Source organism: Leptodactylus fuscus, chromosome 5 (genome assembly GCF_031893055.1).
Source record: "Leptodactylus fuscus isolate aLepFus1 chromosome 5, aLepFus1.hap2, whole genome shotgun sequence".
NCBI lineage: Eukaryota > Metazoa > Chordata > Amphibia > Anura > Leptodactylidae > Leptodactylus > Leptodactylus fuscus.
Window position 1 is genome coordinate 69,447,990 of NC_134269.1, and position 13,550 is coordinate 69,461,539.

At 42.3% G+C, this 13,550-nt stretch overlaps 1 protein-coding gene across 1 annotated transcript in view; it reads left to right on the plus strand.

The window, feature by feature from the left end:
• Positions 1 to 273: 273 nt before the first annotated feature.
• The window catches only part of IL16 (interleukin 16), a 62,234-nt gene continuing 48,957 nt past the window's right edge, over positions 274 to 13,550 (plus strand). The window contains exon 1 of the mRNA XM_075273371.1: positions 274 to 722. The gene's annotated coding sequence lies outside the window, so the exon portion shown is untranslated. The remainder of the gene's footprint in view (positions 723 to 13,550) is intronic.

The following is a 13,550-nucleotide window of genomic DNA, read 5'->3' on the forward strand; positions in this document are numbered from 1 at the left end:
TTTTTTCTGAATAGTCTCCACACAGACATTATTCACCCTCTAGCAGCCTGGAAACACTTTATGAAAGGCGTTTTCTTCCTGGTAAAGCAAGCAAAGAGAACTTTTTTTTTTTCCTTAAAAAAAATCGAAATGATTCATTTTAATTTTCGGCATGAAGTATAGCTAATGTGTAGCAGTAGAGAACTATATAAACAGACAGTCCGCCAGCTAACAAGCCGCTCTGAGGGATTAAAGAAAAAAGAGTGGCTTAACCCTTCACTGGCACCAGGGCGAATAGCGTCACACTACCGGCTGTGCTGCCATATAAGTCTGGGAGTGGGCTTGTATAACACAGCAGCAACTCAGTGAACGTCTTAAAGAAAGTCTGAGGTTTGTTCATGTTCCCTCGTGGTGCAGGGAAAAAAGGTTATGACCAAAGTGGTTTCATTCAGTGAAATAGCATCTCTTTTATGCACATCTGTCTCACTGGGCGGTATTTCTAATGCAGAGACTCAGGCAATTATGATTTACTGGCAAGCCACTCAGTCACTGCAGAGCAAGGGGAGAGGGAAAACTGGGAAAGTCTAGCTTGCTGTGGATGTGTTTAGCAGCCGAGGAGGGAAATCCACACAGGAGTTACAGGCTCTGCACTCGCAAACATGGACTGGCCGCTCACTCTTAACCTGGGGAATAACTTTGTGTTAATGAATCTGTAAAGAAGATATTCAATATTCTTGGCAATGGTAAGTCCCTTTTTTTATCATCATCGACATACTTCTAGCCTCTTATAAAGTGGAAAAGTTTGCCAGATGTTTTTCATTTACAGTAGCAGAAGTTTGTCTTGTGTTATTTTTAATTAAGACCAAGCAAAGAAAGAGTTCTTTTACTATAAGAAGGAGATGAAGTCCTGCTGGGGACTCAGACACCAAATTCATTGCCAGGTACACAATGTGACTTCAAACATGATGTGGAATAAAGCCAGAATACTGGGATTTATATAAAAAGGAGATTAATAAGCTAATATATAAATCGAAAATATAAGGTGGTGTTATACAGAATAGCAAATGCAAGCGTTGGATTTTTAGGAGTTGATGGTACATTGGTCACCAGCAGACCTATGACGGAATAAATCAGTATTGCAAAATTGGATTTGCAGCATACAAACATGACACATAAATAGGGTTGAGCGATCAGGATCGGAAAAGATCGGATTCCGATCGGCGATCGAGCAAATTTCACAATCGCGATCGAAATTCCGATCCCAGTCTTTTCCAGTGGGATCGAGGTCAGAGGTTATCTGAAGATCGGCTCAACCCTAAAAGTGACTTTTCCCATAGAGAAGCATTGACTAGAGTTGAGCGATCGGGATCGGAAAAGATCAGATTCAGATCGGCGATCGAGCAAATTTCGGGATCGGCTGGAAGATGATCGGAAATCGGATTTTAAAATTGATCCTGAAATCTCAAGATTGGCTCAACCCTACACATAAAGTGTAAAGGCATATTAGTTTAGGGATTATAATCCCTGCTGTAAATCATACGTTCATATCAAGTCATACTACAAGCACTTGGCATGTCAGACTTTAACATATGTTTAAATTTATGGTGCAAATAAGAAGGTTTTGTCTTATTATCTCATCCTCTATCTAGGCCCTTGCACCATGTCACACATTTTGACACCATATACTGAATTTCAGCTATTTATTTGTATACCTCTAAGGTAGGCATAAAATAGTCTTGCTCTGCCATTTTCTTTTTTTATGTCATTGGGAATTCAATCTTTTGGTGGTTAAATATATAATGTCATAGCAAGGAGAGGGGGCAACTCAGGCGTGGGTTACAAGTACTGGGTGCCAGGGACACCAACAAGTCACTTTGCCTGGGCCAGAGATTTTACAAAGAAGGTGAGGGCAGTGAATTGAACCTTTGTCTTGAGTGAAGGAACGTCTAGCTACAGTTTTGCTGAATGGCTCCTGTCAGTAACAGCTGTCTGCCATGCCAATGAGGGATGGCCCATCCTTACGGGTTGTCAGACTCTATGCTTTGACAGCTTCATGGTAATCATGGTCATAAGAAAAAGCAGCATTGTGATCACATTGTAGATGGAACTTGGCAGAAGAAGGATTCATATTATTCTATTTATTTGATGTTATATTAGTGACACATGTGATATACATGTACTTGTACCTGGCATAGATATCACATTACTAGCTGCTGCAAACCAAGCGCCTTCTTCACAACCTCGGATAATGACGAAATGTGGCCTATAGTGACATCATTATCAGGAATTCCTGCTGCGTCAGATAGAAATCCTTTATGATGATGGTTTTAGATGGTTCTATGGTGAGCTGTGGTGGTGGTGGTGGTCTTGTGTCATGGTTGTAATATGGACGCTAAATTTTGACTTTGTGACAACCTAAGGGCTCGTTCACACGGCAGGATTCCACACCCGCGTGATAGCCATTGTATTAATGGCCAGGACATGTTTCCATAGTCTTTAATGGATGTATTCACACAACCATTGCTTTATTGTCTGTGTGAACGATCTGAGAGAAAATAGAACATGCTATTTCTTGGGCCATTTTCACCGATTTCTCAATAGACTCATGTCTGAAGTTCTTTTTGATGGATGAGTGCACAGCTCTGTCATGCGAATGAGGACTTAATCCCTATTACTGTGTACCCTATTGGTACTTGTGGTATTTACATGCTATGGTACAGTGCATAATAATGTTGTATATGACATAATCATTTGCTGTTGTATGTGTCTTTATTGAACATACGGAAACAACTACTTTTTAATGAGTAAGATGATGTTGAAATTTGGATTTCGTAATAAAAAAATTTATTTCTTTCTTTTCCAAGAAACTCATTTCCTCAATATAGAACTGCTCCAATTCTTTGATTGTGAGGTTGCTTTAGCTACTTTTGTCATTGCAGAAGATCTTTGATATTTTTAAAGTGGCAATTTCCATATAAATAGAGGACATTTCTATAAACATAAGCTAGAACAGGGGTAGGGAACGTACGGCTCTCCAGCTGTTGCAAAACTACAACTCCCAGCATGCATACTGGCTCTGCTGTTCTGGGGAACTCCCATGGAAGTGAATGGAGCACGCTGGGAGTTGTAGTTTCACAGCAGCTGGAGAGCCAAAGGTTCCCTACCCCTGAGCTAGAAGTTATCACAGAATATGTCTCTGCTACTTTTCTTTGCAATGAATTTTTGCCCATGTCTACCAATTGGATTGACTTCTATTGACAACATAGCAGGAGGGATGTCTACTTCTGTACTCCCTTCATTCAGTTCTCCACTGTGGATGCTAACGGCCAGGCAATTTTGTAAAAAAAATCAAATCTTGATTCTATTTTAACCTTATGGTCAATTTTTGATTTGAATCTCAATTTTCTTATTTATTGAAAAATGCAAAACAATTTATTTCAGTCACCAAATTCCGACACACATAGCTTTTTTGTATCGTTATGTGTCTTTTTTGCAGCACAAAATTTAGTTTTAACTCATACCATTTTGGGGAATTTTTCTTTGAACACCAAATTAAGCAATTTTTTATAGCTTGGCCTTTTTTTGGATGTGTTATGCCTAATGTGTTTATTTTTATATGCATTTCATGGAAAGGGGCAATCTGAAAATTTTGTCTTTTTTATGGGGATCATGGTTATGGATATTCCACAAAAATAGAAGTGAAATTGCTGATTGGTCGAGATCCGATTGAGATAACCACTGATCCTGAGACAGGGGGTTGTTTTAGCCCTCTTGTGAACATAGCTGTGGCGAACACAGACACACTCCTAACTTTGATGGGAATGCTAGAGATGTGTTGTACTTCAGCTTTTTCCAGCACTCCCATTGAAATGAATGGGAGCAAGAGTATACGTTCACAACGGGGGGGGGGGGTATAACACCTCCTGTTCCCCCACATTTTTTTTGTGTGCGTGGCGGGGATTGTTTTCATTTGATTAATTGCACAGTTCTATTGTACGCATTTACAGTTGTCAACTCTGGGTTTCTTAACTTAAATGAACTAGACATCCCAAAACAATGAGTTTTGTATCTTTCATATTCATAATCCAGTTATGGTTTGCTAAATGCTGGATGAAATGATTCAATAATATAAAGTTATATATCAAATCAAATCACTTAAATGCAGAAAATTGAAATTATTTGTAGACAAAGAACCTTCACTCACATGCGAATAGAAACAAGTGGTGGGCAAGTCAAAGATGATTTACACAAGTCATATGTAACAGAATAGGTCATATAAGTCACACATACTATAACAGGAGAAGTATCAGTCACTGAAAATGGGTTACATATATATATATATATATATATATATATATATATATACATATATATTATGATTGAACCATTAAAAACAAAGATTACGTTAACAATAAAGTGTCTGTGAATCATCCTTTATAGAGCCATTGAGCCATGATGTGTAGAAAGATGAGTAGTGTCCCTCAGTAAAATAATTAAAGGGGTTGTCCGAGCTAAAAATATTTATGACCTATCCTAACAAAAGGTTATCAATATCAGATTGGTGGAGTCTGACATCTAGTACTGTATCATCTATTCTCTGCAGCTGGTACACGGAGAATGGAGCAGGAAGCAGACAGGTTTATTCTCTGTGTAGTGGACAAGTAAATGGAAGCTACTACTACATAGATAACAGGGCTGCCTGAGAATTGTCTGCAAAATCCCTTTAGGCTCAGGCCCCACGTTGCAATGCAGCTTTTTATTGCTGCAGATTTTGCTGCAGTTTTTTGAGCCAAAGCCAGGAGTGGATTGAGTAAAATGGAGAAGTATAAGAGTTTCCTTTTTGTAGCCATTCTTGGCATTCAAAGTCTGCGACAAAAAAAGCTGTGTTTCCTCAATGTCGGGCCTTAGCCTTAAAGTATATTAAAGTGGTTAACCACTAGCCAAGAATGAATAGTTCAAGGGTATGATAGAATAGAAGACATATGAGTCTATTTCACATTTTAGTTATAAAGGCAACTCTGCCCCGTTATGTGACAAGACAGACATGAAGATGACTTCACGTGACAAGATGGCATCCCTCTGCCAGTCTCATGGGTTACTTTTTTACATGCCCTACCTCTTATACTAGTAGTAGTGAGACTAGCAGGATTAAATAAGGAAGTACTGCAATGAACCTGAGATTTGATCCTGCCTTTTAATCATGCACTGACTTAGGAAGTAAGGTTTCTAGAAAAGTAACCCTTGTGAATGGCAGGATGTGACTGGAAGTGACACAGACCAGACCTCAAAACCAAATATATAGGTAAGTCATTTCTATCACTTTCACATTTCTTTTTTGATAAACGGACAACCTCTTTAACATGGGACTACAAAGGAACAATGTGTGGAATACTGGGGGAAGGTGGGGGGGAGGGGTGTCACTAATATCTGTTGTTGGACAGATAGAACTAAATTGATAACTTGAAGCTCCCAGCCCTGCGGAAACTGGGTAACAGGGCCCCCAGTGACAATGTATCGCTGGTATGGTAAGGTATTGGAATCCTCACATAGGAGCCATTTCTGTCGCCCTTAAGACTCCAATGTCCTGGTGCAATCACCTACATCATAGTATGAATGCAACTTTATCTACAGTAATACGTTAGTAAATGCCCGGGATAGGAGAGAGACTTGTGCCACTGATACACTAGTAAGTACTGAATGTAAAGTTGATTTTCTGTAGAATTTATGGACCCACGGACACACTTTCAGTGCCAGCATACATCTGTGAAAACAAAAGTGCCCAGGGGGCTATTATCCTTATGGCCCTGCGCTCAAGATCCAGGAACCTCTGCATACATATTAATGAATGCTATAAATAGCTTCTTTAAATGACTGTGCTTAGTATTACCATCAAGTTTAGTATGCCATTACGTATAGCTATTTATATGTGGCTTGTAGTTTACAGTCTTATCCAAGGCTACATCTTAATAAATACATATTATTATTAATCACAGTACTGCTGTTGTTACTATGTCACATTTTAGATCCACTGTAAGAGTAGGGCTAAATGGCAAATTTTGTTATGCCACTGAGGCATTTCCAATAATGCACCGGCTTACACAAGGTCTACCCCTCAAAAGGGTTTTCCCATGAACATACACATTTATAATATTTATAACCAAATTTACATTTGTAGACAATTAAAAGTTGAACATTTTTGCAACTATAATTAATTAAACATTTTAAAATCAATGCTTCGGTCTCGGATACTCACCCTTTCTTCGATAAGGTTTGGATGCCCTGGGTCAACAGGTCTCACATCCTGGCTCTGCCCTATTGTCTATAGCTTTAACTGACACATTGCATTCTCAATTTATCTCACCCCCTTCCTACTTATTTGGGGTAGGTCCCTCTCCACACCAACTCCCTATGTGTTTACATTATGATGCAACAATGCTCCTCTAGCCTCTTACATACAGTACACAAAATATACAAAACAAATACACTGACACCATATGGTAAGGTGAACTTTTTTGTCATCTGTTCACATGGTGCAGTGCTGTGTGGTCTCTGCCATTGTTGTGGTAAGGTGCTAATGGGGCAATATGGCCCAGTGACAGGGGGCTTAGCCTGGCCGCAGGGCTGCTCTCTCGGTATTCTGGTGGTGGCGGTCACTGCTCAGTGCTGCACCTAGTAGAATAGGGACCCACTGTGGAGAGGTCGCTGTGAAGTGACTACTGGGCTTAGACACATTGATCAATATGTATACTAAGAACCTCACATTCACTATTGCAGAATTTTCTGAGAAGCATTAGATCAATATATAAGATTGGGATGTGCAGTCCATTGTTTACAATACTACCAGTGACCAAATGGCACAGTGGGATAGCGGGTCCTACCCACAAGGGCTTACATTCTATGAACCTTTGAAACTAAACATTTTGCAGAGTTTTAAAGACTTTCTCTGTTGTCTGGATCGGTTGTCAGTGGATATAACCATGAATGCAGGAACATTCAGAAGCCCAGCCATACATTGCTTATTGTGGACATCTTATCAGGCAGGGACTCTACATACATGAGAAAATTATCCAGCTGCAATCAGGAAATCATGGCTGGTATTCTGACAAGTTTCAGACCATAGAAAGTTTTTGCATTCATGGTTGTTCATTGGCAGCCTATCAAGACACCTGCGTGTCACCACTAAGATGGTGATGGTTAGTGAAAATCTTTAAAATTCATTCAAATAATTTTTAATTACGTATTAGAGATGAGCGAACAGTAAAATATTCGTTATTCATTTCGAATAGCCGCTCAATTTCGACTATTCGATCGAATATCGAACCCCATTATAGTCTATGAGGAAAAATGCTTCGTTTCAGGGGAACCCACCATTCGACTCAGGAGGGTCACCAAGTCCACTATTACACCTCAACAAATGATGACAACACCTCTGCAATGAAACTGGGAGAGCAGAGGAAGCATGTCTGGGGGCATCTATCAAGCCCAAGTCCCTCTATTACCCCACTATCACAGCCTAACAACTACACACTTTCCACACTCAAAAAAACCTCTATCAAAGTGGGAAAATACCTGGAAACCTTCTTTACTCCCCAATTGTATGGACAGAAACCCAAATCTTACTCTAATGAAACCTTAACAAGCACCCCTTTAAATCACGTTGCCCATGACAACCACAGATGGAATAGGCAATGGGAAATTTAAAAGCCCCCACCCTAACTGCCATTGTTTATGTGTGTGTGTGTGAGATGTGGTAAGACCTTCCAAAGTTAACTTTTATGGCCCTTAACGTGAGCCCTTCAAAATTAAGTTACAGGCCCTTAAGCTGACTACCAGCAGAGATTGAGGCCCTTTAGGTGACTTCAGCCTCTTACCAGCAGAGTTTTAGGACCTTAGAGTGAGTAGAGCCTTGCACCGGCAGTGTTTTTGGCCCTTGGAGTGAGTTGAGCCTCTAACCATCAGAGTTTGGGGGAATCAGGGTGGATTGAGAATCTAATCAGCAGAGTTGGGGGGAATCAGGGTGGATTGAGCCTAGTAGGAGCATAATTGTGCAACGCTGATGGTGCAGGAGGAGGAGGAGGAATTGTAGAGGGTGAGCACACACATGAAACTTCATGTCGGGGTGCTTGACACAGGTGGACATGAAAATGATGGGTCTTCGGAGGCTAGCAGCGGCTACTGGAGACTTGCGAAAGTGGGCGCACAAGCGCCGCACTTTCACCAGTAGCTCAGGTACATTTGGGTACGTTTTTTAAAAAGGTTGCACCACTAAATTGAACACATGGGCCAGGCATGGAACCTGTTGGAGGTTGGCAAGCTCCAGAGCCACTACCAGGTTCCAGCTATTATCAAACACGACCATGCCTGGGCCCAGGTGCAGTGGCGAAAACCATGTTGCCGTCTCATCGAGGAGGGCATCCCTCATCTCAGAGGCAGTGTTTTGTCTGTCCCCCAAGTTGATGAGCTTCAGCACGGCCTGCTGGCGTCTCCCCATGCCAGTGCTGCAGTGTTTCCAGCAGGTAGCTGGGGTCGAGGTGATGGAGGAGGAGGGTGGTGGTTCAGAGCCTCTGTCAGGGATGTTGGGTGGGGAAATGAGGTAGACCGCCCCAGATTGTGACCCGGTCCCAGCCTCAACTACATTCACCCAGTGTGCCGTCACGTATATAGCAAGAAGTAACTGCTGTGGATTCCTGCTATTTTGTGGGGGACACCCCTAATAAAAGCCGGTTTGCACGTATATAGCAAAAAGTAACTGTACTGTATCCCTGTTTTCCACCATTCGTGGAAAGCTGGACTCCTGTCCCTGCAGTATATAGCTCTGACCTCTGAGAAGAGCTGTTGTTGTTCTTCGGTTTTTCCCTGCCTATCTGAAGCTAATGCCTATCTAGCCCTCAGCAGATATGTCTCTCTCCCTATCCCTCACTGCGAAATGACACGAATATGGCGGCGGCCGTTCTTATAAATGGGAGGTCACATGTTTTCGGCAGCCAATGGGTTTTTTAAATTTTTTTCACTGCCTCCGTTGTTGTAGTTCCTTTCCCACCTCCCCTGCACGGTTATTGGTGCAAAAAACTCACCAGGGAAGGTGGGAGGGGATACGAATTTTTACTGCGTATGCCGTGTAGTATTCGATTGGGAACGAATACCTCGAACGGCCTGATATTTGATCGAATACCTATTCGATCGAACGGTGTTCGCTCATCTCTATTACTTATCTTTACAAAAATCTTTAACATTTGGTTGTCTACAAATTTAAATATAACTATGTCTGTGGGAAAACCCAGTTAAGTAACCTCACCAACGCTGTACAACAGACTTTACAAAGAAGAAAAATAAAGAGATTAGTGTCATAAGTCATACTGTGGGGTTAGCTGGTGGGGGACATTAAACTGGGGCAACTGGAGGGTGACATTAAACTTGGAGAAACTAAAGGGGGACATTAAACATTAATGTCCAATTCCAGGTGCCCTCAGATAAATGACTGACTCTAGTTTTCCTAAGTTTGCAATACAACATACAAAGTATGTAACCCCTTGTGGGCCTCTGTTTTGAGTGGTGACAACTCAGTTGGGCCATATACAAGTTCCCCCAACTGTATTGCCAGGTGACCACTGCAGCCAAATACAGTCACCGCTTCATATATGGCACATCAAAACAGTCATGTGCCATTAGTCAAGAGATCACTGCTGAGGCCTGTGATTGATTGCAGAGGTTCCTTCACATCAGCAGGATGTCACCGGTGATGTGAGCCAGGGGACTGTATACAGAGTCTGACAGAGCTGCTGCTGCTCGAAGGTAAGGAGAGATAAGTACTTGTTATATTTGTATCCCCATTATGAGCAGTCTTAATAAAAATGTAAACTGGACAACCCTCTTACATTTATTGCTTTTGTTTTGCTTTCTTATATAGCAGCAACATATTCTGCAGTCTTTATCAGACATTGCTAGTCACTAGAGATGAGCGAACACTAAAATGTTCGAGGTTTGAAATTCGATTCGAACAGCCGCTCACTGTTCGAGTGTTCGAACAGGTTTCGAACCCCATTATAGTCTATGGGGAACATATACTCGTTAAGGGGGAAACCCAAATCCGTGTCTGGAGGGTCACCAAGTCCACTATGACACACCAGGAAATGATACCAACACCCTGGAATGACACTGGGACAGCAGGGGAAGCATGTCTGGGGGCATAAAAGTCACTTTATTTCATGGAAATCCCTGTCAGCTTGCGATTTTCGCAAGCTAACTTTTCCCCATAGGAATGCATTGGCCAGCGCTGATTGGCCAGAGTACGGAATTCGACTAATCAGCGCTGGCTCTGCTGGAGGAGGCGGAGTCTAAGATCGCTCCACACCAGCCTCCATTCAGGTCCGACCTTAGACTCCGCCTCCTCTGGCAGAGCCAGCGCTGATTGGCCGAAGGCTGGCCAATGCATTCCTATTGGTAGCAGTGCTGAGCCAGTTCTGCTCAACTACACCGTGTGCCGGTCAGCCCATCTGATATAGCAGAGCCGAGTGTGCACACTCGGCTCTGCTACATCTGATGTAGCAGAGCCGAGTGTGCATAAGGGTTCTAGGGCACCCTCGGCTCTGCTACATCTGATGTAGCAGAGCTGAGTGTGCACACTCGGCTCTGCTATATCAGATGGGCTGACCGGCACACGGTGTAGTTGAGCAGAACTGGCTCAGCACTGCTAAGTATCTGCATTCCCATAGGAATGCATTGGCCAGCCTTCGGCCAATCAGCGCTGGCTCTGCCGGAGGAGGCGGAGTCTAAGGTCGGACCTGAATGGAGACTGGTGTGGAGCGATCTTAGACTCCGCCTCCTCCAGCAGAGCCAGCGCTGATTGGTCGAATTCTGTACTCTGGCCAATCAGCGCTGGCCAATGCATTCCTATGGATTCCTATATCCACACTCGGCTCTGCTATATCAGATGGGCTGACCGGCACATCAGATGTAGCAGAGCTGAGTGTGCACACTCGGCTCTGCTACATCTGATGTGTCGGTCAGCCCATCTGATATAGCAGAGCCGAGTGTGCACACTCGTCTCTGCTACATCTGATGTAGCAGAGACAAGTGTGCACACTCGGCTCTGCTACATCTGATGTAGGAGAGCCGAGTGTGCACACTCGGCTCTGCTATATCAGATGGGCTGACCGGCACACTCGGCTCTGCTACATCTGATGTAGCAGAGCCGAGTGTGCACACTCGGCTCTGCTATATCAGGTGGGCTGACCGGCACACGGTGTAGTTGAGCAGAACTGGCTCAGCACTGCTACCAATAGGAATGCATTGGCCAGCCTTCGGCCAATCAGCGCTGGCTCTGCCGGAGGAGGCGGAGTCTAAGGTCGGACCTGAATGGAGACTGGTGTGGAGCGATCTTAGACTCCGCCTCCTCCAGCAGAGCCAGCGTTGATTGGTCGAATTCCGTACTCTGGCCAATCAGCGCTGGCCAATGCATACCTATGGGAAAAAGTTTATGTCACAAAAATCACAATTACACACCCGATGGAGCCCCAAAAAGTTATTTTTAATAACCTTCCTACCTAAATAAAGGTTATCCCTAGCTATCCCTGCCTGTACAGCTATCCCTGTCTCTTAGTCACAAAGTTCACATTCTCATATGACCCGGATTTGAAATCCACTATTCGTCTAAAATGGAGGTCACCTGATTTCGGCAGCCAATGACTTTTTCCGATTTTTTTCGATGCCTCCGGTGTCGTAGTTCCTGTCCCACCTCCCCTGCGCTGTTATTGGTGCAAAAAAAGCGCCAGGGAAGATGGGAGGGGAATTGAATTTTTTTGGAATTTGCCACGTGATGTTCGATTCGAATCGAACACATCGAACACCCTGATATCCGATCGAACATGTGTTCGATAGAACACTGTTCGCTCATCTCTACTAGTCACTGTTCCATATTGGGCTCACAATCTAAATTCCCTGTCAGTATGTCTTTGGGACACAGGGAGAATATACAAAGTTCTTGCAGATGTTGTGCTTGAACAAATTCGAACCTGAGACCCAAGCACTGGTTCTTTTGTATGAAGACTACTGTAGACAAAAAGTGGAGCAGCTGCTAATGTTGACCAATCATAGGCAAGTGTCACAATCAGGTTTTCATTCATATTCAGTGCAGGTGACATATACAAGTTATCTGATTGGCTATCATGGACAAGTTTCCTCCATTTCTTGCATTCATTTTCATGCATGAGCGGATATTTGAGATTGTTCTTCTGCCTACTCAGAAGCACTCATAGCAATCCTTTGTATGTATCAATTCATATATCATCTGCTGTGTGGACCAGAAGTCGGTTCCTCTATAGAGGTCTCAAAGACTGGTGTAGAAAAATTGAGTTTTGGTCCAGCAAAAGGCAATATGTGAATCATCAAATCCATTGGGTGATCCCATGATGGAATGTGGGACCTGAACAGAGGGGGTGTTAGCAAATACACAGTTCTGCAAATTACATGGTGCACAGCTCTAAGTAAAGCAATTAAAAAACTGTTGGAGGGCTGCTTTAAGTCCTTATCCAGCCGGAATGACGAAGAACTTCTGTGGAATGAGAATTGTATATACATTCTGAAGATGACAGTTTACATTACTGTAGAATCTTATCTAGAGAGATGACAGGAAAATAGCCGACATTGCCAAATATCTATTCCTAGTTGTTAATGTCACACAATGCACAAAACAACTTCTTTATGTTTTACATAATTATATTTCTAAATCATTTGGGACTACTTTTAACAGAACTTGATGTGCTTTTATGTACAAATTCTCTTTATTCAGATTATTTGTCTCACATTGTTGCCTGGATACAGTCTCTACTTGAGAGTTTTCAAAGAAAAGTCACTTTCAACCAGTTTCTGCTTTAGGGATTGTTTTTGTTCAGACATTTCGAAACTAAGGATACGTCAAATGTACACAGATGTGTCCCTTGGCTCAAAATATCCCAAGATGTATGGTGTGAAGATGACCAGCATTTGGGGAAAAAAAACAGGATTTTTTGATATTCCGTCATGAGACGTCTTTCCTATATGTTTCTTTGTGCGCCCACCCAGGGTTTTGGTTGTAGCCAGTGGTCCGTCAATGGTTTTGCTAGTCCTTAATCAACTTTAAGGATAGACACATCTGTAGACTTGTATACAAAATAAATGATGCAGTTGTAAACTTCAATATAATCACAGAGATTGTTGTTTAGATACGTGTCAAAACTGTTTGCTCTTAGCATACATTTGTAAGATTAATGGTTTGATACTTTTTGACAATATTGAATTGCATAGACTACAATACTTTCCAAGGAAAAATATAACAAATACAGACATTCATGTATATACTACTATAATATAAGGCGCTAGCTACCATATGCAGTGTATGGATGTACATATGTTTGTATCTCTTTCAATAGAATGTGGTTTAGAGAAAACTCAGTTGTAGTGCCCTAAAAATCCATTTCTCTCCTGGTAAATTCCCCACTGCTCCCTTGGTCCTCACCAGTCATTGTTTACCCCTCTTCAGAGGTAATATGACGTGTATACATATGATTGCTGCAGCAATGATGTCACTGACCTCA